The sequence below is a fragment of the Mytilus galloprovincialis genome, chromosome 9 (genome assembly GCF_965363235.1).
Source record: "Mytilus galloprovincialis chromosome 9, xbMytGall1.hap1.1, whole genome shotgun sequence".
Taxonomy (NCBI): domain Eukaryota; kingdom Metazoa; phylum Mollusca; class Bivalvia; order Mytilida; family Mytilidae; genus Mytilus; species Mytilus galloprovincialis.
The window spans coordinates 32404061-32415317 of record NC_134846.1 but is presented as its reverse complement, the minus strand read 5'-3'; the positions used below and the strand labels follow the sequence as shown (position 1 = coordinate 32415317).

The window sequence follows — 11257 nt, the reverse complement described above, 5'->3', positions numbered from 1 at the left end:
TATTAATAAGGAAACTTAATTTTTAATTTTGATGCAATATATCGTTTCAATCTTCTTTGTAATATATATACTAGTAGTAAAATGGATATCGTTTTTAGGAGCCTTTATAGTTTGATGTTCGGTGTGTGAGCCAATGCTCCGTGTTGAAAATCAAGTACTTTGGCCTATGATAGTTTACTTTTACAAATAGTGACTTAGATGGAGAGTTTTCTTATTGGCACTCATACCACATATTCTTATATTATTCTCCTCATTATTAGTCAATGATATCTTCTAATTATTCAAGCATTTTACTTTGCAATGACTACACAGTTGATAAATTGTAATATATACAGCCTTCTCCATTAATTATTGCTGTTTCCTTTGAATCTTAAATAAGAAATAAGATAAAACAAATGTTTGCGTTATTTCGGCAAAGGTTTGCATTCTAAAAAAATGTGTGGCACTAATACGCTTCCGTAGGGTTCAAGGTTGATGTTCAATCTATTTTTATGTGTTCACTGTTCATTCGTTTGAAAATTCTCATCAAATTCGAACGACACAGTTTGCCACTAGACCTGGATTAAATGAAAGGAAATAAAGTAGAGCAGAGTCCACAAAATTTGTTTTTTGGGGTGTTAAAAAAATTGAAGGGGTTCAAATTTGATATTTTTTTTTTTTATTTTATTTTTTACGTGTGATTGTCTCGGCAAGCAACATCACCTCAGTTTTGACAAAGTTTACCACCGAACATGGCTCAAAAGAACAATAATAATTCAGAAGAGAAGGTGCTACTGAAATATTTTATCGGGGGTTAGCACCTTCTTGAAAAAGATGGGGATCAAGGTTGATGTACAATTGTGTTTATATGTCCACCGTTCATTCTTTCGGCATACCTCACCAACTGCGTACGGCAAAGTTCACCTCCGGACATGGCTCATGAACAGAAATTAATCAGAGTCATCAATCGATTGGGAGAACACAAATCCGTGCTACAAACTTAAACCGAGGGAAAGACATCAACTATAAGAGGAAAATAACTAAACAACAGAACACTGAATCGAACGAAAACAAAAAAAACTTCTGGGAATTGAACGGGGCTTATGTGTTCACCTTCATTCTTTAAGCAAGCCTCATCAACTTTGTCGTATTATCTTATTTACGTGTCCACCGAACATTGTCCTGGCAAGCCTGATCACCTCAGTTTTGCAAAGATGACCACCGGATATGGCTCAAAATAACAGTAATAAGGCAGAACAGGGCTACTGGAATATTTTTATGGGGGCTGGAATCTTCTAGGAAAAGATGTGACTCAAAGTTTATGTTTATTTTTTTTTGTGTCCACCGTTCATTCTTTCGGCTATCCTCACCAAATGCGTACGGCAAAGTTCACCAACGGACATGGTCCAATTGAAAAGTAATGAATCACAGAACGAGCCAATTGAATATTATTTTTTTAGGGGGCGAAGGGGTTAAAACCTTCTGGGAATTGAAGTGGTTCAAAGTTGACGTTGTAGTTGTTTTAAACCGTACATAGTCTCGGTAAGCCTCATCAACTAATTTCGGCAAAGTTCGCCACTGGACATAGCTCAAAAGAACGGTAATAAAGCAGAGCAGTGGCTACTGACTTTTTTTGGGAGCTTTAATCTTCTGAAATTGATAGTAATCCAAGTTGGTGTTCAACTTAATTTTTATTTGTCCTGCAGACATGAATCACATTGAAAGTAATACATCAAAACATAGGCTACTGAATCGTTATGTTTGTTACAACATTGTGTGAAATGAAGGGCTCAAAGTTGATGAATGATTTAAGTGTTCATTGTACTTTTGTCTCGACAAGCCTCATCAACTCATGGCTCAATGAAAGGTAATAAATCTGAGAAGGGATCACTGAAATATATTTTTCAGGTTATACCCTTCTGGGAATTGAAGATGTTCAAATTTGAGGTTCTAAGTGATAAAATTGAGAAAGGAAAAGGGGAATGTGTCAAAACGACAACAACCCGACCATAGAGCAGACAACAACCGAAGGCCACCAATGGGTCTTCAATGTAGCGAGAAACTACCGCACCCGTAGGCGTCCTTCAGCTGACCCCTTAAAAAATATGTATACTAGTACAGTGATAATGGACGTCATACTAAACTACGAATTATACACAAGAAACTAAAATTAAAAATCATACAAGACTTATAAAGGCCAGAGGCTCCTGACTTGGGACAGGCGCAAAATTGCGGCGGGGTTAAATTTTCTTAAATCAAAAGTATTTTCATTTCTTTAAAGTGAGGATACATTCCGTACAAAAAAAATTATGTCGGCACGAAACAATCTCCTACAGCTTGTTCTTCTGTATTTTTTCGTTTTTAGCTATTTCCAAATAGAGGTTAAAAGTTTTTGCCGAGTTTACGGAAATGCAGTATATTATAATTATTTCGCACATTCTTTATTATTATGAGGCTGACTTCATGCAGGAACTTCTTAGGAAGAAAGATAAGAAGTTAGCAATATCCTTTAACTCTACTTTCCGCTATATAGATGACGTTCTTTCACTAAACAATTCAAAATTTGGTGACTATGTGGAACGCATCTATCCCATCGAATTGGAGATAAAGGATACTACAGATACAGTTAAGTCGGCTTCATATCTTGACTTACATCTAGAAATTGACAATGAGGGTCTGTTGAAAACAAAACTTTACGACAAAAGAGATGATTTCAGCTTTCCAATTGTGAACTTTCCATTTCTAAGTAGCAACATTCCAGCAGCACCTGCATACGGGGTATATATCTCCCAATTGATACGATATTCCCGTGCTTGCATTTCCGATCATGATTTTCTTGATAGAGGGTTACTGCTCATAAGGAAGCTAATAAACCAAGAGTTTCAAATGGTGAAGTTGAAATCACCCCTTCGTAAATTTTACGGACGCCATCACGAGTTGGTTGACCGTTATGGAATAACTGTTTCACAAATGATATCGGATATGTTCCTTACGTCGTAACTACAATCCCCTTCCCTTTCATGAATGTGACCTACCGAATTAGACTATTTACCCGATTTGTAATCACATAAGCAACACGACGGGTGCCACATATGGAGCAGGATCTGCTTTCCCTTCCGGAGCACCTGAGATCACCACTAGTTTTTGGTGGGGTTCGTGTTGTTTATTCTTTAGTTTTCTATGTTCTGTCATATGTACTATTGTTTTTCTATTTGTCTTTTTTATTTTTAGCCATGGCGTTGTCAGCTTGTTTTAGATTTATGAGTTTGACTGTCCCTTTGGTATCTTTCGTCCCTCTTTTTTTATTTCGTTTATTTGAAATATTAAATATATTCTTTCTAAATGGAATGCCAAATGCATTTGACACAAATTTCACGCTTCATTGTATATGCAAAATGATTGCGCCAGCAAATCATCATAGATAAATATTCTTGGTTTTTTTTTCAAAATCAATTCGTTGACATTATATTCTCATTTCTCATCAGCAATGTACTATTATATTACCATAATGTGTTTGAGTTGAATATTTTATTTGAAATAATTGATATCTGTTTAAAATCTCGGTTCATAGTTGGGTAAACACGAAAAACGTTAGGAGGACGTAAAAAAGTGGTTATTTTTCAAACCAGTGCCTTTCCCCGATAGTGTAGAATCTGGGTACTGACATACTATATATATAAAAATTCATATATGATGATATATTATATGTTTTTGCATTTTGGGGAGTTAAAATGTTCGTTAAAAAAGACAGTACTGATAAAACACACTTACATAGTTTCTTCAAACTTCGTACGTCTGACTCATACTTGTGACTTTGAAATGAAGAACAACAATAAGTCGCTGTTTATTTGCTTTTTGTTGTTGTTTTTTTTTTTGCTGTGCATGTTGGTTTAGATTTGGTTGCAAGCTTGATTGGTCGCTAGCTTGAGTCTGGTTCGTCATTATGCAGGATAAATATCGCTATTCGATAGTTATAATTCAATAAAGCAATATTTGTCAGTTTATCAGAGTGCAACTAAACTTCTTCTGGGAAAATCTGTTTGACAATTCCTTACCACATAAACGCATCAATAATAATGAGATATGCACACATAAAAAGAGATAGTAAACACAAAACACAACACAGTAATCTAAAAACAGAACCACTGGAACCTCACCAAAATACCGGGATGATATCAAGTTCTTTGGAAGGGTTAGCAGATCCTGCTTCACGTGTGACACCGTCGGATTGTTCATATAAGTACTTTAAACACGGTGATAAATCTAATTCGATAGGTTATAAACATGTTATATGTTTTGGATATTTCCTTTTGTGTTTCGTGTCTTTTTATGTATGCATTTTGCTGGTCTTTTTGATTTTCTATGTAGTGTTTTGTGTGCTGTTCTTGTGTTTTTGTGTTTTTTCTCGTTTTGGCCATAATGTTGTCAATTTATTTTCGACTTAATTGGTATCTCTCGAGGTTGTTTTTTTTATTAATATTCAAAGTGATTAATATATTCCAATTTACGATAATATAGTCTTAAAATAAAAACTTAGTTTGTTTATTGATTTTAATTGAATTCCGACTAGCTTTCAGTAACTGAGAGCACCCAAAACTTGTTTGTATATTATTTATGTCTTTTCGTGTGTGCATCTTGTCAATCCGATGATCACCAACGAGGATATGTGGTATTGTATTGCCAATAAGTCATCGAGAAGGGATCGAATAATGGATGATTTATCTACTAATAAATGTATTTTTTTTACAAGTTTGAGATTTTCGGTCAATTCTAGGACGATATTTAATTTTTTTTTTTCTACATAAAGTGCGTGTTTGGATTTCAAAGGCCCCAATAAGTCCTTTTTTGGACCGTCGCGGTGATTTAATTCAGTGGTGAAATTAACATGATTTGACATTGGACAGTAGCACATGTACAATAGCCCAGTTGGAAAAGTTGTAACTTCTGATTGATTTCATGGTTATAAGAAGATGTGGCATGAGTGCCAATGAGACAACTCTTCATCACAGTTAAAATTTATAAAAGTAAACAATTATAGTCCTTCAACAGGGAGCCTTGGCTCACACCGAACAGCTAGCTATAAAGGGCTCTAAAACCAGAGGTCTAATCTATATAAAAAACGAGAAAAACTTAGTAACCACTTCAAAAAATGACAATCACTCAACATCATAGACTTATAGATTTTTAAAACTTTGATGGAGACATACCGTACGTGGACCTATAGTTTCGGGTCAATGTATGTCTATATGGCTATGTTTTCTTCTTCTACTAATTCCTATTTAGTTATTTCATGCTATTCTGAACCTTATTTGATATAATTGTGATTTACTTATGTAATTTTCAGACAATGGATACTATGTTTACGCACAGTCAATTTTTCAAAACGTTACGACTCGCCGTCGTCTTATTATACCATTTGACAATAAATCTGAAGCAGGATGTTTGTCACTTTGGTATTATATATATGGGGTTACACCTGGTGATCTGTATATATATTTAGTGGTAAATGGATCAGAAAAGATAGTTTCAATAGTCAGGGATGCCAGGAAAGAATTGTGGAGGCAATTTTTAGTAAATGTCAGTAAGACTGAAGAAATTATCTTGGAATACAATTATACTAGAAGAAATAAAGGTGGAATAGCGTTGGATGATGTGTATATATCACCCATAGTTTGTGCAGGTATATTGTATTTCATTTCATGTATTATACGTTTAAATAACCATTGACTGCAATTAGTACTGAACTTTTAGAAACGGCACGATCGACATAATCATACAAAATATTGCAAAGTGTTAACACTCTCATTGATTAAACTGTACAGTGGTCGAAATTTGAAGAACTAAATTCTACATTAAGAAACTAATATGCCACTCCTGTAAAGTTGATATAATATTTCTCTAAGACAACATAGTTCCTAACAATTTTTATAGAACGAAAAAAAATGATATTATTAATTTCAACAAGCTAAGCAATAAACGTTTCTGAGCATTATCTTGGTGCAGGTGTCGAAAAAGTATACCCAAGGAAGAGTATCATCAGGATGCAGGGATATAATTTTATCATTTTTTTCACAATCATGCAAACCATTGAATTTCGTAGCTTGGCTTTTCTAAGCTTTGGTTCTCATGTATTGTATTAGCCAATGTGTTATCTCAAATGATTGGTAATTTCTTAATCTTTGATAAATCTTATAAATAGACACACACACACAAAACACGATTACTCGAACATTATTTAAAAAAAACTCCTCGCAGTGACTACTTTAGTATCGAAATTAAAGTAAGCAAAATTCAAACTGATTATTAATAAATTATTATTAAAACATTAGAACAATAAAGTCTCAATATTATTCCAAACATCGTTGAATTAAATGACTATTGAGCAATAAATTATGTGTAACATTATCAAAAAGAAGTATGCATATATATAGAGTTTCTTTCTGTAAGATTGTGGTAAATGTAGTAATATTTTAAACATGTTATATTACAAGTACATTGTACTTTCCTCAAATAACGTACTCATATACAGGGATCTCCATGGAGGATAATTAGACGATGGTGGAACTTTCACTATGACTAAACCCCGGGCCCACTGCGTCGAGTCATCGAAAGTATTTCATTCCTTCATTTGTATGTAAGAAATGGTGAACAAGCTGATACAGTATATCGCTTATTGCATTTAGTTTATTATAGAAAAACCAACAATTTTATTAATTGTCATTTGTACTAAATACAGTGCAAAGCCTGCATAGCTCCCGAAGTCAAGAATTACAAGGTGTCATTAGGGTTCCCATGTCGTATTCTTGCTATTTTTGTAATTGTTTAAAGCTTAAAAAGCAGGGGGATCTCTTTTTTGTCACTGTATAATTTAAATTTGATAAACTGGTATCGACGCGAAAAGCGCGTTCGACTTAACTGATTAGGGTTGTCTGCTTCTATGCCGAAGGTAGATGGTTCTCTACGGGATCTGTTTCATTGGCCATGGAATAGGCAAATTGAATATTCAAAACGCTGAAAATGGTTTTAAACAACGACACTTAATCAGCCCATTGATCGATTTTACTTAAGTATCTTAAGATTTTTACCATAATGAAATTGTACTTGTTTTTTTTATTATTTACTTAATATGTAAAACATGATCTTACTAGTACTACGTCTATAATGATACACAAGAGCTACGAACGCATCGCAATGATCGAAATCGTGTAATAAGAGACTCTAAATGTGTTTTTTAGATTTCTAAATCTATAATTAATCTTAAAATTAATTGGTGTACGAAAGCATTATAGAATAGGATCCACCAATTTTCAAAAGGAAGCTATTAATGGATTTAACACACTATCATTTGTTATTCACAGGTCAAGAATCCTTTTCGAACGAATGTGTTGAGAAAGAGGAACCCTTGAATTTCGAATGTCAGTTTGCTGATGTTTTGAACGATGCACTGATTTTTGATCCTAAACTTCCGACGTCATGCCCAATTACTAGTGACCACATTTTTAATAATTTTCGTCAAATATTGCACCAATGCAATGACGCAGTGTGTGAATTTACGCCAGCTAATCTCCTTAAAAGCAATACGTGCTTTATGATGTTAAAGCACTTGTCAGTGAGATATAAATGCATAGGTAAGATGGTTATATAAAATACACAATATAAAACTCTTCTAGGGGCTGCAAAAGAAGTCGGTCAAATTTCCTCTGAATTTATTTCACACCGGTGACATTTTCTGTATTATTCATTATTTTGTTATCAAAACCTATTGTATTTTGTTTAAATTTGTTATAATATTAGATCTTTTTTGTGAAAAGACGTAATAAAAAACGTCAGAAGTAAGTCCAAAATTGTAATTTGACAGATTTTGGCAAATTTAAGTAGCTTTCCACAAAATGTGTAAGATAAAGGTAACAGTAGTATATCGTTTTTCGAAAGTCATAAATTGATTGAGAGAAAACAAATCCAGATTACAAACTAAACCTGAGGTAAACACATCAACTATTAGAGGAAAACATCGAAACAACAGAAACATTGAATTCGAAGTGCAACAAAAAACAAAAGTGACAATGCAACACACACAGAAACGAATTATAAGATAACAACTGCCATTTTCATAGAAAGACATCTTGATGTTAATAACCGAAACACGATATCAAAATTTTGTTGGAAAAAATATGTAATTGTAGTTTATATATGCATGAGTCTGTATTAGTTATCGACGTCCTTCATTGCAATTTTTACAGGCAACCTGAAATAAAGGATTTTAATTGAGATTTAAATTAGCACTTTCTTATGACAATTTTTAGATTTTAACCCTGTTTGAAATATATAAAGATGAAACAAGTGCAACTTTGATCATTCGATTTGAATTATCTGCAATTACTTATCGATGTCTTCAACATTAGCATTTATATTCAAATCTGCTGTGTGAGCATCGGCTAAGTCAATTCATTTCTGATGTGAAATGTGCAAACGGTCCGCTATCATTCTGTTAATTCCTTTAGACGGTATTGTAGCATTTTAAGATTTCCTCACTTTTTAGTTTGCATGCAACAGACAAGTTGATATTTTTGCAATGTAATTTCTTCTACATTCATTCTTAATTGCCGCCAAACATCGTATTATATGCTATTCAACTTTGTTCTTTATTTGAGCTTATAACTTTTCTGATGTGAGTGTCAGTGGTGAGTCTTTCGTCGTCGAAATGAGCGTATTTTTTCTTAATTTTACGTCTCGAATTGCAGTTCTATTAATATTGGAACTTACGACGATCTGGAAGTATTCGATTTAAAAGGGGCAAATAACTTTAATCATGTTCTTTCTAGACCATTGCTCAATATTAAAAATCCTTAATATATATATATCGCTTTAGAGCATACAAGGACACGGGTATTCGGTCAACACAAAGGGTGAGTTTCACACATACAAAATGTATGAACTGGAAACACAGTTGAAATAAATCGAGTAAACTATTCCAGTACTGGTTTATAGTACCCATGGTTATTGGTACCTTATAGTTATAATCCATCAACAGCGGCGCAAACTCTTTGATACTTTAAACATAACCTACCGATTTCCATGCAGTAATGACGATTTTTGAAATCCTTAAAGCTCTTTCATGTCTTTGTCACAGGATATTTCAATCCTTTTTGGGTTGATTTGAAATAAATATAAGTAAGCAATGAATGTGGTTGTTAAATTTGATTGATGCTTTTTTGTGCTTCTTTGTTAAATATTTGTTTGTTTTTGTTCTAATTGGGATTGTGACACGGTGATGACTGCTGTTACCCTCTTTTGACAATTTTACCTAGTATGTCTGTTTGGTTCACGCATTGTTGTAAATATAATGGAATTTGATGCGACTGTCATACAATGAAGAGAGGTTGGGCGCTTTAAAACCAGGTTTAATCTGCTATTTTCTACATTTAAAAATGCCTGTACCAAGTCAGGAATATGACAGTTCTTGTCTATTCATTTGATTATGGACTTTTCGTTTTTGATTTTCCTCGGAGTTCATTATTTTTATTATTTAACTTTTTCTTATAACTATTTACATTACATAGAAAACATATCTCATATTTATTTTGTTTCCTTTTATATTGCAGACCCAACAATTCCTGAAAATAATAGTGTAGAGACAATTTCAACTTCCTCACAATTAGATGGTATGATTATTAAACTCAATATGAAGTCAAGCATCAAAAAAGATTTTTTTTTGGAAAAGTATAAAATTAAAATTAAAATTAAAATTAAAATTAAAATGGGGTATACGTCAAAGAGACAACAACTTGACTAACGATCAGAGAACAACGTAAGGAAACTAATTGGTCTTCAACACAGTAAGAACATCCTGCACTCATACATGTTCATATACTAAATGTGGCGGTGTTTAACAAGTTTGAAGGCACTTTATCTTCCCTAACCTGGGATAGTAGTGTAACATACATCATAAAAACAAACTCTAACATCAGTCTCATCGGACCTTATTAAAGCACAAAACAAAACAAACAAAAATGCAAAAGCAACAAAGTACAGATGAGAGTACTTGCAGTTACTGAAAGCTAATTCAAAGTCAACAAATCCACTTGTATTTTTGTCCATCTGATGAGTTAAGCCTTTTTCAACTGATTTTTATAGTTCGTTCTTATGTTGTACTGTTATACCACTGTCCCAGGTTAGAGGAGGGTTGGGATCCCGCTTACATGTTTAAGCCCGCAACATTATGTATGTATGTGCCTGTTCCCAGTCAGGAGCCTGAAATTCAATGGTAGTCGTTTGTTTATGTGTTACATATTTGTTTTTCGTTCATTTTTAGGTCACCTGGTCCTAAGGGTCAAAAGAGTTTTCTCATCACTTGGTGTCCGACGTCCGTCGTCATTATTCACATTTACAAAAATCTTCTCATCTGAAACTACTGGGCCAAATCTAACTTAAGTTGGCCCCAATAATCATTGATGTATCTAGTTTAAAAAATGTGTCAGATGAACCAGCCAACATAGATGACCGCCATGGCTAAAATTAGAACATAGGGGTAAAATGTAGATTAAGGCTTGTACATGTATTTCTGAAACCAAAGTATTAAGAGCAAATCTGACATGGATACAATTGTTTAACAGGTAAAGATCTATCTGCCCTGAAATTTTCAGATGAATCAGACAATCAGTTGTTGGGTTGCTGCCCCTGAATTAGTAATTTTAAGGAAATTTTGCCGTTTTTTGTTATTATCTTGAATATTATTATAGATAGGGATAAACTGTAAACAGCAATAATGTTCAACAAAGTAAGATACGTTAACATCACAAAACTGATCAGCTGACCCCTTCAGGAGTTATTGCTCTTCATATTCATTTTGTTTTTAAATTTCGTAAATTTTTGTTATCTTTTACAAAAAGTTTCTTCTCTGAAACTACTAGAACAAATTTAACCAAGCTTGTCCGTAACCATCATTAGGGTATCTTGTTTGAAATATGTGTCTGATGACCATGCCCACTAACCAAGATGGCTGACATGGCTTAAAATAGTACATAGGGTAAAATGCAGTTTTTTACTCATATCTCTGAAACCAAAGCATTTAAAACAAATGTGAAGAAAATAAAATTGTTCATACTGTCAAGATATATATACCCTAAAATTATGCCAATCAGGCACCCCGTTATTAGATTGCTGCCCCTGAATTGGTAATTATAAAAAAAAAATTGCAGCTTCTTGTAATAATCTTTAATATAATTATAGATAGAGACTGTAAACAGCAATAATGTACAGCAAAGTAAGACCTACAAAA

At 33.4% G+C, this 11257-nt stretch overlaps 1 long non-coding RNA gene across 1 annotated transcript; it reads left to right on the top strand.

The window, feature by feature from the left end:
- Nucleotides 1–5350: 5350 nt before the first annotated feature.
- On the top strand, nt 5351–9641 carry LOC143046757 (uncharacterized). The gene is made up of 3 exons (XR_012969264.1): nt 5351–5659; nt 7338–7607; nt 9582–9641. It is a non-coding gene; the product is annotated as an uncharacterized LOC143046757 (long non-coding RNA).
- Nucleotides 9642–11257: the final 1616 nt, after the last annotated feature.